The sequence below is a fragment of the Canis lupus genome, chromosome 9 (genome assembly GCF_048164855.1).
Source record: "Canis lupus baileyi chromosome 9, mCanLup2.hap1, whole genome shotgun sequence".
Lineage (NCBI taxonomy): Eukaryota > Metazoa > Chordata > Mammalia > Carnivora > Canidae > Canis > Canis lupus.
Window position 1 is genome coordinate 10,556,125 of NC_132846.1, and position 13,700 is coordinate 10,569,824.

A 13,700-nucleotide genomic window follows, 5' to 3' on the forward strand; every position below is an offset into this window, starting at 1 on the left:
CTGTGGGGGCTGACTCCAGGGCTGCAGAGCTGGCCCCGCCACTGCGGTTGTTCCTCCTGGGGCCTCACGGGGTAAACAACCCCCACTGAGCCCTGCACCAGGCAGGGGCACAGCAGCTCCCCCAAGTGCTAACACCTGAGAATCAGCACAACAGGCCCCTCCCCCAGAAGACCAGCTAGACGGACCAGTTCCAGGGGAAGTCAAGGGACTTAAAGTACACAGAATCAGAAGATACTCCCCCGTGGGTTTTGTTTTGTTTTGTATTATTTTGTTTTGTCTTTGCTTTTTGATTTCTGTTTGCTTCCCCCACCCTTTTTTTCCTTTCTTTTTCCTTCTCTTTTTCTTCTCTTTTTTTCTTCCTTTTTTCTTCTTTCTTTTTCTCTTTTCTTTCCTTCTTTCTCTCCTCTCTTTTTCTCTTTTTCCCAATACAACTTCTTTTTGACCACTCTGCACTGAGCAAAATGACTAGAAGGAAAATCTCACCTCAAAAGAAAGAATCAGAAACAGTCCTCTCTCCCATAGAGTTACAAAATCTGGATTACAATTCAATATCAGAAAGCCAATTCAGAAGCACTATTATAAAGCTACTGGTGGCTCTAGAAAAAAGCATAAAGGACTCAAGAGACTTTATGACTGCAGAATTTAGATCCAATCAGGCCGAAATTAAAAATCAATTGAATGAGATGCAATCCAAACTAGAAGTCCTAACGACGAGGGTTAATGAGGTGGAAGAACGAGTGAGTGACATAGAAGACAAGTTGATGGCAAAGAGGGAAACCGAGGAAAAAAGAGACAAACAATTAAAACACCATGAGGATAGATTAAGGGAAATAAACAACAGCCTGAGGAAGAAAAATCTACATTTAATTGGGGTTCCCGAGGGCGCCGAAAGGGCCAGAGGGCCAGAATATGTATTTGAACAAATTCTAGCTGAAAACTTTCCTAATCTGGGAAGGGAAACAGGCATTCAGATCCAGGAAATAGAGAGATCCCCCCCTAAAATCAATAAAAACCGTTCAACACCTCGACATCTAATAATTAAGCTTGCAAATTCCGAAGATCCTTAAAGCAGCAAGAGACAAGAAATCCCTGACCTTTATGGGGAGGAGTATTAGGGTAACAGCAGACCTCTCCACAGAGACCTGGCAGGCCAGAAACGGCTGGCAGGATATATTCAGGGTCCTAAATGAGAAGAACATGCAACCGAGAATACTTTATCCAGCAAGGCTCTCATTCAAAATGGAAGGAGAGATAAAGAGCTTCCAAGATAGGCAAAAACCGAAAGAATATGTGACCTCCAAACCAGCTCTGCAAGAAATTTTAAGGGGGACTCTTAAAATACCCCTTTTAGAAGAAGTTCAGTGGAACAATCCACAAAAACAAGGACTGAATAGATATCATGATGACACTAAACTCATATCTGTCAATAGTAACTCTGAACGTGAACGGGCTTAATGACCCCATCAAAAGGCACAGGGTTTCAGACTGGATAAAAAAGCAGGACCCATCTATTTGCTGTCTACAAGAGACTCATTTTAGACAGAAGGACACCTACAGCCTGAAAATAAAAGGTTGGAGAACCATTTACCATTCAAATGGTCCTCAAAAGAAAGCAGGGGTAGCCATCCTTATATCAGATAAACTAAAATTTACCCCGAAGAATGTAGTGAGAGATGAAGAGGGACACTATATAATACTTAAAGGATCTATCCAACAAGAGGACTTAACAATCCTCCATATATATGCCCCGAATGTGGGAGCTCCCAATTTAAATCAATTAATAACCAAAGTGAAGAAATACTTAGATAATAATACACTTATACTTGGTGACTTCAATCTAGCTCTTTCTATACTAGATAAGTCTTCTAAGCACAACATATCCAAAGAAACGAGAGCTTTAAATGATACACTGGACCAGATGGATTTCACAGATATCTACAGAAATTTACATCCAAACTCAACTGAATACACATTCTTCTCAAGTGCACATGGAACTTTCTCCAGAATAGACCACATACTGGGTCACAAATCGGGCCTGAACCGATACCAAAAGATAGGGATCGTCCCCTGCATATTCTCAGACCATAATGCCTTGAAATTAGAACTAAATCACAACAAGAAGTTTGGAAGGACCTCAAACACGTGGAGTTTAAGGACCATCCTGCTAAAAGATGAAAGGGTCAACCAGGAAATTAAGGAATAATTAAAAAGATTCATGGAAACTAATGAGAATGAAGATACAACCGTTCAAAATCTTTGGGATGCAGCAAAAGCAGTCCTGAGGGGGAAATACATCGCAATACAAGCATCCATTCAAAAACTGGAAAGAACTCAAATACAAAAGCTAACCTTACACCTAAAGGAGCTAGAGAAAAAACAGCAAATAGATCCTACACCCAGCAGAAGAAGAGAGTTAATTAAAATTCGAGCAGAACTCAATGAAATCGAGACCAGAAGAACTGTGGAACAGATCAACAAAACCAGGAGTTGGTTCTTTGAAAGAATTAATAAAAGAGATAAACCATTAGCCAGCCTTATTAAAAAGAAGAGAGAGAAGACTCAAATTAATAAACTCATGAATGAGAAAGGAGAGATCACTACCAACACCAAGGAAATACAAACGATTTTAAAAACATATTATGAACAGCTATACGCCAATAAATTAGGCAATCTAGGAGAAATGGACGCATTCCTGCAAAGCCACAAACTACCAAAACTGGAACAGGAAGAAATAGAAAACCTGAACAGGCCAATAACCAGGGAGGAAATTGAAGGAGTCATCAAAAACCTCCCAAGACACAAAAGTCCAGGGCCAGATGGCTTCCCAGGGGAATTCTATCAAACGTTTAAAGAAGAAACCATACCTATTCTACTAAAGCTGATTGGAAAGATAGAAAGAGATGGAGTACTTACAAACTCGTTCTATGAGGCCAGCATCACCTTAATTCCAAAACCAGACAAAGACCCTACCAAAAAGGAGAATTACAGACCAATATCCCTGATGAACATGGATGCAAAAATTCTCAACACGATACTGGCCAATAGGATCCAACAGTACATTAAGAAAATTATTCACCATGACCAACTAGGATTTATCCCTGGGACAAAAGGCTGGTTCAACACTCGTAAAACAATCAATGTGATTCATCATATCAGCAAGAGAAAAACCAAGAACCATATGATCCTCTCATTAGATGCAGAGAAAGCATTTGACAAAATACAGCATCCATTCCTGATCAAAACTCTTCAGAGTGTAGGGATAGAGGGAACATTCCTCGACATCTTAAAAGCCATCTATGAAAAGCCCACAGCAAATATCATTCTCAATGGGGAAGCACTGGGAGCCTTTCCCCTAAGATCAGGAACAAGACAGGGATGTCCACTCTCACCACTGCTATTCAACATAGTACTGGAAGTCCTAGCCTCAGCAATCAGACAACAAAAAGACATTAAAGGCATTCAAATTGGCAAAGAAGAAGTCAAACTCTCCCTCTTCACCGATGACATGATACTCTACACAGAAAACCCAAAAGCCTCCACCCCAAGATTGCTAGAACTCATACAGCGATTTGGTAGCATGGCAGGATACAAAATCAATGCCCAGAAATCAGTGGCATTTCTATACACTAACAATGAGACTGAAGAAAGAGAAATTAAGGAGTCAATCCCATTTACAATTGCACCCAAAAGCAGAAGATACCTAGGAATAAACCTCACCAAAGAGGTAAAGGATCTATACCCTAAAAACTATAGAACACTTCTGAAAGAAATTGAGGAAGACACAAAGAGGTGGAAAAATATTCCATGCTCATGGATTGGCAGAATTAATATTGTGAAAATGTCAAAGTTACCCAGGGCAATTTACACGTTTAATGCAATCCCTATCAAAATACCATGGACGGGGGGAGGAGCAAGATGGCGGAGGAGTAGGGTCTCCAAATCACCTGTCTCCACCAAACTACCTAGAAAACCTTCAAATTATCCTGAAAATCTATGAATTCGGCCTGAGATTTAAAGAGAGACCAGCTGGAATGCTACAGTGAGAAGAGTTCGCGCATCTATCAAGGTAGGAAGACGGGGAAAAAGAAATAAAGGAACAAAGGCCTCCAAGGGGGAGGGGCCCCGCGAGGAGCCGGGCTAGGCCGGGGCGAGTGTCCCCAGGACAGGAGAGCCCCGTCCCGGAGACGCAGGAGCTGCACCGACCTTCCCGGGCGGAAAGGGGCTCGCGGGGAGTTGGAGCAGGACCCAGGAGGGCGGGGATGCCCTCGGGCTCCCGGGGACAGTAACAGCAACTGCGCACCCAGGAGAGTGCGCCGAGCTCCCTAAGGGCTGCAGCGCGCACGGCGGGACCCGGCGGGACCCGGAGCAGCTGAAGGGGCTCGGGCGGCGGCTCCGCGGAGGGGGCTGCGGGGCCCCGGGAGCAGCTCGGAGGGGCTCGGGCAGAAGAAGAGGCTCCGTGCGGTGGGGGCTGCGCGGTTCCAGGAGCAGCTCGGAGGGGCTCGGGCTGCAGCTCCGCGGAGGGGGTTGCGCGGCCCGGGAGCGCGAATCCACCAGCGCAGGCTCCGGAGCACAGGGCGCCGGGACACAGCCCAGGATCCCGCCTCCCCCGGGACAGGCAGAGGCCGGGAGGGCCCAGGACAGCGAGGACGCTCCTGCCCCAGCTGAGCAGATCAGCGGCCCCGCCCCGGAGCCTCCAGGCCCTGCAGACGGAGTTCCTGCCGGAGCTGACTCCAGGTTTCCAGAGCGGCCCCGCCACTGGGGCTGTTCCTCCTGCGGCCTCACGGGGTAAACAACCCCCACCGAGCCCTGCACCAGGCAGGGGCACAGCAGCTCCCCCAACTGCTAACACCTGAAAATCAGCACAGCAGGCCCCTCCCCCAGAACACCAGCTAGACGGACAACTTCCAGGAGAAGCCAAGGGACTTAAAGAACACAGAATCAGAAGATACTCCCCGGTGGTTCTTTTTTTGTTTGTTTGTTTTTGTTTTTGTTTTTGTTTTTGTTTTGTTTTGCTTTTTGATTTGTTTCCTTCCCCCACCCCCTTTTTTTCTCCTTTCTTTTTTCTCTTTTTCTTCTTTTTTTTTTTTTCGTTTTTTTTTCTTTTTCTTCCCTTTTTTTTTCTCTTTCTCTTTTCTTTCCTTCTTTCTCTCCTCTCTTTTTCTCTTTTTCCCAATACAACTTGCTTTTGGCCACTCTGCACTGAGCAAAATGACTAGAAGGAAAACCTCACCTCAAAAGAAAGAATCAGAAACAGTCCTCTCTCCCACAGAGTTACAAAATCTGGATTACAATTCAATGTCAGAAAGCCAATTCAGAAGCACTATTATACAGCTACTGGTGGCTCTAGAAAAAAGTATAAAGGACTCAAGAGACTTCATGACTGCAGAATTTAGAGCTAATCAGGCAGAAATTAAAAACCAATTGAATGAGATGCAATCCAAACTAGAAGTCCTAACGACGAGGGTTAACGAGGTGGAAGAACGAGTGAGTGACCTAGAAGACAAGTTGACAGCAAAGAGGGAAACTGAGGAAAAAAGAGACAAACAATTAAAAGACCATGAAGATAGATTAAGGGAAATAAACGACAGCCTGAGGAAGAAAAACCTACGTTTAATTGGGGTTCCCGAGGGCGCCGAAAGGGACAGAGGGCCAGAATATGTATTTGAACAAATTCTAGCTGAAAACTTTCCTAATCTGGGAAGGGAAACAGGCATTCAGATCCAGGAAATAGAGAGATCCCCCCCTAAAATCAATAAAAACCGTTCAACACCTCGACATTTAATTGTGAAGCTTGCAAATTCCAAAGATAAGGAGAAGATCCTTAAAGCAGCAAGAGACAAGAAATCCCTGACTTTTATGGGGAGGAGTATTAGGGTAACAGCAGACCTCTCCACAGAGACCTGGCAGGCCAGAAAGGGCTGGCAGGATATATTCAGGGTCCTAAATGAAAAGAACATGCAACCAAGAATACTTTATCCAGCAAGGCTCTCATTCAAAATGGAAGGAGAGATAAAGAGCTTCCAAGACAGGCAGCAACTAAAAGAATATGTGACCTCCAAACCAGCTCTGCAAGAAATTTTAAGGGGGCCTCTTAAAATTCCCCTTTAAGAAGAAGTTCAGTGGAACAGTCCACAAAAACAAAGACTGAATAGATATCATGATGACACTAAACTCATATCTCTCAATAGTAACTCTGAATGTGAACGGGCTTAATGACCCCATCAAAAGGCGCAGGGTTTCAGACTGGATAAAAAAGCAGGACCCATCTATTTGCTGTCTACAAGAGACTCATTTTAGACAGAAGGACACCTACAGCCTGAAAATAAAAGGTTGGAGAACCATTTACCATTCGAATGGTCCTCAAAAGAAAGCAGGGGTAGCCATCCTTATATCAGATAAACTAAAATTTACCCCAAAGACTGTAGTGAGAGATGAAGAGGGACACTATATCATACTTAAAGGATCTATTCAACAAGAGGACTTAACAATCCTCAATATATATGCTCCGAATGTGGGAGCTGCCAAATATATAAATCAATTATTAACCAAAGTGAAGAAATACTTAGATAATAATACACTTATACTTGGTGACTTCAATCTAGCTCTTTCTATACTCGATAGGTCTTCTAAGCAAAACATCTCCAAAGAAACGAGAGCTTTAAATGATACACTGGACCAGATGGATTTCACAGATATCTACAGAACTTTACATCCAAACTCAACTGAATACACATTCTTCTCAAGCGCACATGGAACTTTCTCCAGAATAGACCACATATTGGGTCACAAATCGGGTCTGAACCGATACCAAAAGATTGGGATTGTCCCCTGCATATTCTCGGACCATAATGCCTTGAAATTAGAACTAAATCACAACAAGAAGTTTGGAAGGACCTCAAACACATGGAGGTTAAGGACCATCCTGCTAAAAGATAAAAGGGTCAACCAGGAAATTAAGGAAGAATTAAAAAGATTCATGGAAACTAATGAGAATGAAGATACAACCGTTCAAAATCTTTGGGATGCAGCAAAAGCAGTCCTAAGGGGGAAATACATCGCAATACAAGCATCCATTCAAAAACTGGAAAGAACTCAAATACAAAAGCTAACCTTACACATAAAGGAGCTAGAGAAAAAACAGCAAATAGATCCTACACCCAATAGAAGAAGGGAGCTATAAAGATTCGAGCAGAACTCAACGAAATCGAGACCAGAAGAACTGTGGAACAGATCAACAGAACCAGGAGTTGGTTCTTTGAAAGAATTAATAAGATAGATAAACCATTAGCCAGCCTTATTAAAAAGAAGAGAGAGAAGACTCAAATTAATAAAATCATGAATGAGAAAGGAGAGATCACTACCAACACCAAGGAAATACAAACGATTTTAAAAACATATTATGAACAGCTATACGCCAATAAATTAGGCAAACTAGAAGAAATGGACGCATTCCTGGAAAGCCACAAACTACCAAAACTGGAACAGGAAGAAATAGAAAACCTGAACAGGCCAATAACCAGGGAGGAAATTGAAGCAGTCATCAAAAACCTCCCAAGACACAAGAGTCCAGGGCCAGATGGCTTCCCAGGAGAATTTTATCAAACGTTTAAAGAAGAAATCATACCTATTCTCCTAAAGCTGTTTGGAAAGATAGAAAGAGATGGAGTACTTCCAAATTCGTTCTATGAAGCCAGCATCACCTTAATTCCAAAGCCAGACAAAGACCCCGCCAAAAAGGAGAATTACAGACCAATATCCCTGATGAACATGGATGCAAAAATTCTCAACAAGATACTGGCCAATAGGATCCAACAGTACATTAAGAAAATTATTCACCATGACCAAGTAGGATTTATCCCTGGGACACAAGGCTGGTTCAACACCCGTAAAACAATCAATGTGATTCATCATATCAGCAAGAGAAAAACCAAGAACCATATGATCCTCTCATTGGATGCAGAGAAAGCATTTGACAAAATACAGCATCCATTCCTGATCAAAACTCTTCAGAGTGTAGGGATAGAGGGAACATTCCTCGACATCTTAAAAGCCATCTATGAAAAGCCCACAGCAAATATCATTCTCAATGGGGAAGCACTGGGAGCCTTTCCCCTAAGATCAGGAACAAGACAGGGATGTCCACTCTCACCACTGCTATTCAACATAGTACTGGAAGTCCTAGCCTCAGCAATCAGACAACAAAAAGACATTAAAGGCATTCAAATTGGCAAAGAAGAAGTCAAACTCTCCCTCTTCGCCGATGACATGATACTCTACATAGAAAACCCAAAAGTCTCCACCCCAAGATTGCTAGAACTCATACAGCAATTCGGTAGCGTGGCAGGATACAAAATCAATGCCCAGAAGTCAGTGGCATTTCTATACACTAACAATGAGACTGAAGAAAGAGAAATTAAGGAGTCAATCCCATTTACAATTGCACCCAAAAGCATAAGATACCTAGGAATAAACCTCACCAAAGATGTAAAGGATCTATACCCTCAAAACTATAGAACACTTCTGAAAGAAATTGAGGAAGACACAAAGAGATGGAAAAATATTCCATGCTCATGGATTGGCAGAATTAATATTGTGAAAATGTCAATGTTACCCAGGGCAATATACACGTTTAATGCAATCCCTATCAAAATACCATGGACTTTCTTCAGAGAGTTAGAACAAATTATTTTAAGATTTGTGTGGAATCAGAAAAGACCCCGAATAGCCAGGGGAATTTTAAAAAAGAAAACCATATCTGGGGGCATCACAATGCCAGATTTCAGGTTGTACTACAAAGCTGTGGTCATCAAGACAGTGTGGTACTGGCACAAAAACAGACGCATAGATCAGTGGAACAGAATAGAGAATCCAGAAGTGGACCCTGAACTTTATGGGCAACTAATATTCGATAAAGGAGGAAAGACTATCCATTGGAAGAAAGACAGTCTCTTCAATAAATGGTGCTGGGAAAATTGGACATCCACATGCAGAAGAATGAAACTAGACCACTCTCTTTCACCATACACAAAGATAAACTCAAAATGGATGAAAGATCTAAATGTGAGACAAGATTCCATCAAAATCCTAGAGAAGAACACAGGCAACACCCTTTTTGAACTCGGCCATAGTAACTTCTTGCAAGATACATCCACGAAGGCAAAAGAAACAAAAGCAAAAATGAACTATTGGGACTTCATCAAGATAAGAAGCTTTTGCACAGCAAAGGATACAGTCAACAAAACTCAAAGACAACCTACAGAATGGGAGAAGATATTTGCAAATGACATATCAGATAAAGGGCTAGTTTCCAAGATCTATAAAGAACTTATTAAACTCAACACCAAAGAAACAAACAATCCAATCATGAAATGGGCAAAAGACATGAACAGAAATCTCACAGAAGAAGACATAGACATGGCCAACATGCACATGAGAAAATGCTCTGCATCACTTGCCATCAGGGAAATACAAATCAAAACCACAATGAGATACCACCTCACACCAGTGAGAATGGGAAAAATTAACAAGGCAGGAAACAACAAATGTTGGAGAGGATGTGGAGAAAAGGGAACCCTCTTACACTGTTGGTGGGAATGTGAACTGGTGCAGCCACTGTGGAAAACTGTGTGGAGGTTCCTCAAAGAGTTAAAAATAGACCTGCCCTACGACCCAGCAATTGCACTGTTGGGGATTTACCCCAAAGATACAAATGCAATGAAACGCTGGGACACCTGCACCCCGATGTTTCTAGCAGCAATGGCCACGATAGCCAAACTGTGGAAGGAGCCTCGGTGTCCAACGAAAGATGAATGGATAAAGAAGATGTGGTTTATGTATACAATGGAATATTACTCAGCTATTAGAAATGACAAATACCCACCATTTGCTTCAACGTGGATGGAACTGGAGGGTATTATGCTGAGTGAAGTAAGTCAGTCGGAGAAGGACAAACATTATATGTTCTCATTCATTTGGGGAATATAAATAATAGTGAAAGGGAAAATAAGGGAAGGGAGAAGAAATGTGTGGGAAATATCAGAAAGGGAGACAGAACATAAAGACTGCTAACTCTGGGAAACGAACTAGGGGTGGTAGAAGGGGAGGAGGGCGGGGGGTGGGAGTGAATGGGTGACGGGCACTGGGTGTTATCCTGTATGTTAGTAAATTGAACACCAATAAAAAAAAAAAAAAAAAAAAAAAAAAAAAATACCATGGACTTTCTTCAGAAAGTTAGAACAAATTATTTTAAGATTTGTGTGGAATCAGAAAAGACCCCGAATAGCCACGGGAATTTTAAAAAAGAAAACCATAGCTGGGGGCATCACAATGCCAGATTTCAGGTTGTACTACAAAGCTGTGGTCATCAAGACAGTGTGGTACTGGCACAAAAACAGACACATAGATCAATGGAACAGAACAGAGAACCCAGAAGTGGACCCTAAACTTTATGGTCAACTAATATTCGATAAAGGAGGAAAGACTATCCACTGGAAGAAAGACAGCCTCTTCAATAAATGGTGCTGGGAAAATTGGACATCCACATGCAGAAGAATGAAACTAGACCACTCTCTTGCACCATACACAAAGATAAACTCAAAATGGATGAAAGATCTAAATGTGAGACAAGAGTCCATCAAAATCCTAGAGGAGAACACAGGCAACACCCTTTTTGAACTCGGCCACAGTAACTTCTTGCAAGATACATCCACGAAGGCAAAAGAAACAAAAGCACAAATGAACTATTGGGACTTCATCAAGATAAGAAGCTTTTGCACAGCAAAGAATACAGTCAACAAAACTAAAAGACAACCTACAGAATGGGAGAAGATATTTGCAAATGACATATCAGATAAAGGGCTAGTATCCAAAATCTATAAAGAACTTCTTAAACTCAACAGCAAAGAAACGAACAATCCAATCATGAAATGGGCAAAAGACATGAAGAGAAATCTCACAGAAGAAGACACAAACATGGCCAACACGCACATGAGAAAATGCTCTGCATCACTTGCCATCAGGGAAATACAAATCAAAACCACAATGAGATACCACCTCACACCAGTGAGAATGGGGAAAATTAACAAGGCAGGAAACCACAAATGTTGGAGCGGATGCGGAGAAAAGGGAACCCTCTTACACTGTTGGTGGGAATGTGAACTGGTGCAGCCACTCTGGAAAACTGTGTGGAGGTTCCTCAAAGAGTTAAAAATAGACCTGCCCTACGACCCAGCAATTGCACTGCTGGGGATTTACCCCAAAGATTCAGATGCAATGAAACGCCGGGACACCTGCACCCCAATGTTTCTAGCAGCAATGGCCACAATAGCCAAATTGTGGAAGGAGCCTCAGTGTCCATCGAAAGATGAATGGATAAAGAAGATGTGGTCTATGTATACAATGGAATATTCCTCAGCCATTAGAAACGACAAATACCCACCATTTGCTTCAATGTGGATGGAACTGGAGGGTATTATGCTGAGTGAAATAAGTCAATCGGAGAAGGACAAACATTATATGTTCTCATTCATTTGGGGAATATAAATAATAGTGAAAGGGAATATAAGGGAAGGGAGACGAAATGTGTGGGAAATATCAGAAAGGGAGACAGAACATAAAGACCCCTAACTCTGGGAAATGAACTAGGGGTGATGGAAGGGGAGGAGGGCGGGGGGTGGGGGTGAATGGGTGATGGGCACTGAGGGGGGCACTTGACGGGATGAGCACTGGGTGTTATTCTGTATGTTGGTAAATTGAATACCAATAAAAAATAAATTTATTATTAAAAAAAAAAGAAACAAATTTCATGAGAGAATGCCATATAAAACTATTGCAATAATATAAACTATTGCAATAAATTAAAAATTCTTGTAAAGGATGATTTTCTAATGAAATATAATTGTATTTGTTAACTATTACTGCATAACAAACTCAGTAGTTTAAAACAATAAACATCTATTAAAATACAAAAAAAATAATCATCAAGTATGGACAGGAAAAATCATTTTCTTACATTTTAGAAAAAATCTCTACACTTGTCATGGGTAACTTTTCAACATGGGTGATATAATGAGATTAATAAGGAATGCCATCTTTATATCTTGATCATTGTCTTTTTCAGAAGTGGAAAAATATCTTTTATTGTATAGAGAACTAAAAGGTTTTAGTATTATTTCCATAATACTACTTTTGATTAGGTATTTGCTATAAATTTTAAACTGTAATTGCTGACCTTTTATGTCTTGCCCAGGGATAAAGAAGGACATATTCACTGTACTCCAAAATGCCTTGGTAGAGCAGACTGGTTTTGTCCTGACATGAAGTAGCCAAGGCATGACTGTGACCCAAGACAACCAGAAAATATGTGCCCTCCTCAAAGTGGGCCAGTGTTTGCTTCTTTTCTCAGTGTTTGGATAAAACAAGAAATAAACAGGCATACCATGAGGGCACAAAGAGCTCTGATACATGTAAAACAGGACTTTGAGAGCCAGTGTGTCAAATGGTGTCAGAAATATGATTTCCAAGGGCATTTCTCATTTAAACATTGCCTGTCAGGCTTTTTATACAAGGTCATGAAAGTTTATCATAATAACATTTTTCAAAGTATTTTATGGCCCCAATATTTTCTCACCTCACAAATATCTGATTTGGTCACAATCTTATAAGCCTCCTTGACAGACATGGTTAAAATCAGATTTTTCAAAATATATTAAAAAAAACATTTTCAGCATTCTACTATAAAAATTTTCATTTACCAATAAAGCACTAATGAATTTCAACATTTCATGTAAAATATAGCTTGTAATCAAGTAATTCAAATGATGAAATAATTATTTAATTTGGTTAAATAAAGCAATTAAATAATTTGATTTAAAAACCTGTGTTAAAGACTATAGTTATGTAACCTAAATTATATTCACATATAAATTATACATTTGTAAATATATGCATGCATATAACTTAAATATGTAACTCAATTCATACTTATATAAATTATATATGTACTGTTTTGTATTATATATGCACATATATATATGTAAAACGTGTATATGCATATATATGTATATATTATATAAAGTTGACACCGATTTAAAAGAAGAATCTTTAGCATTAATCATCTGGATTCTAATCTAGTCTAATAATGAATGGCTTTAGAGCTTTAGATTTCTGATGGGATATTAAATAATTTTTTAAGAACTTTTCTTGGTAAAATTGAAAACAATATACAATTAATTTATAATTTTGCTTCTAAATTTTTAAGTATTCTAAAAACACCATGTGTCTCAGTGAGCAAGAGGAACTAGTCTATAAAAATTCAAACTAAATCAAAGAATTTCAGAATTGGGAAGCTGACATGAGTTGCTGGAAAAGTAAACAGCTTTTGATTTAAGTACCTTTCAATTTGAATACCAGTAGTTCCAATTCATGCAACTTTACAAAATAATATAAAGTCACACACATACATTCTGCATAGCTATTAAACATAATATAGTCTTCTAGTTAATGGTAGGATTAAGTACTTGCATTCCCCCAACAGGTTTACTTCATGAAAGAATGAAAACACAATAAAGTCCTAAAAGGAAGTCTCAGGAAAACAGACTATAACATTTTCCTATTTACCAAAATAAGCATGCATTTGGGCTATATGTCTGGTTTACGCTGTAACATAAAGATCACAACAAAATATTTTTCAAACCAGAGAC

The 13,700-nt window shown here is 40.3% G+C and overlaps 1 protein-coding gene across 5 annotated transcripts in view; it reads right to left on the reverse strand.

Moving 5' to 3' along the window:
• Positions 1-13,700, reverse strand: part of PRKD1 (protein kinase D1) — a 329,820-nt gene that overhangs the window by 76,846 nt on the left and 239,274 nt on the right. The gene's annotated exons all lie outside the window — the stretch shown is intronic.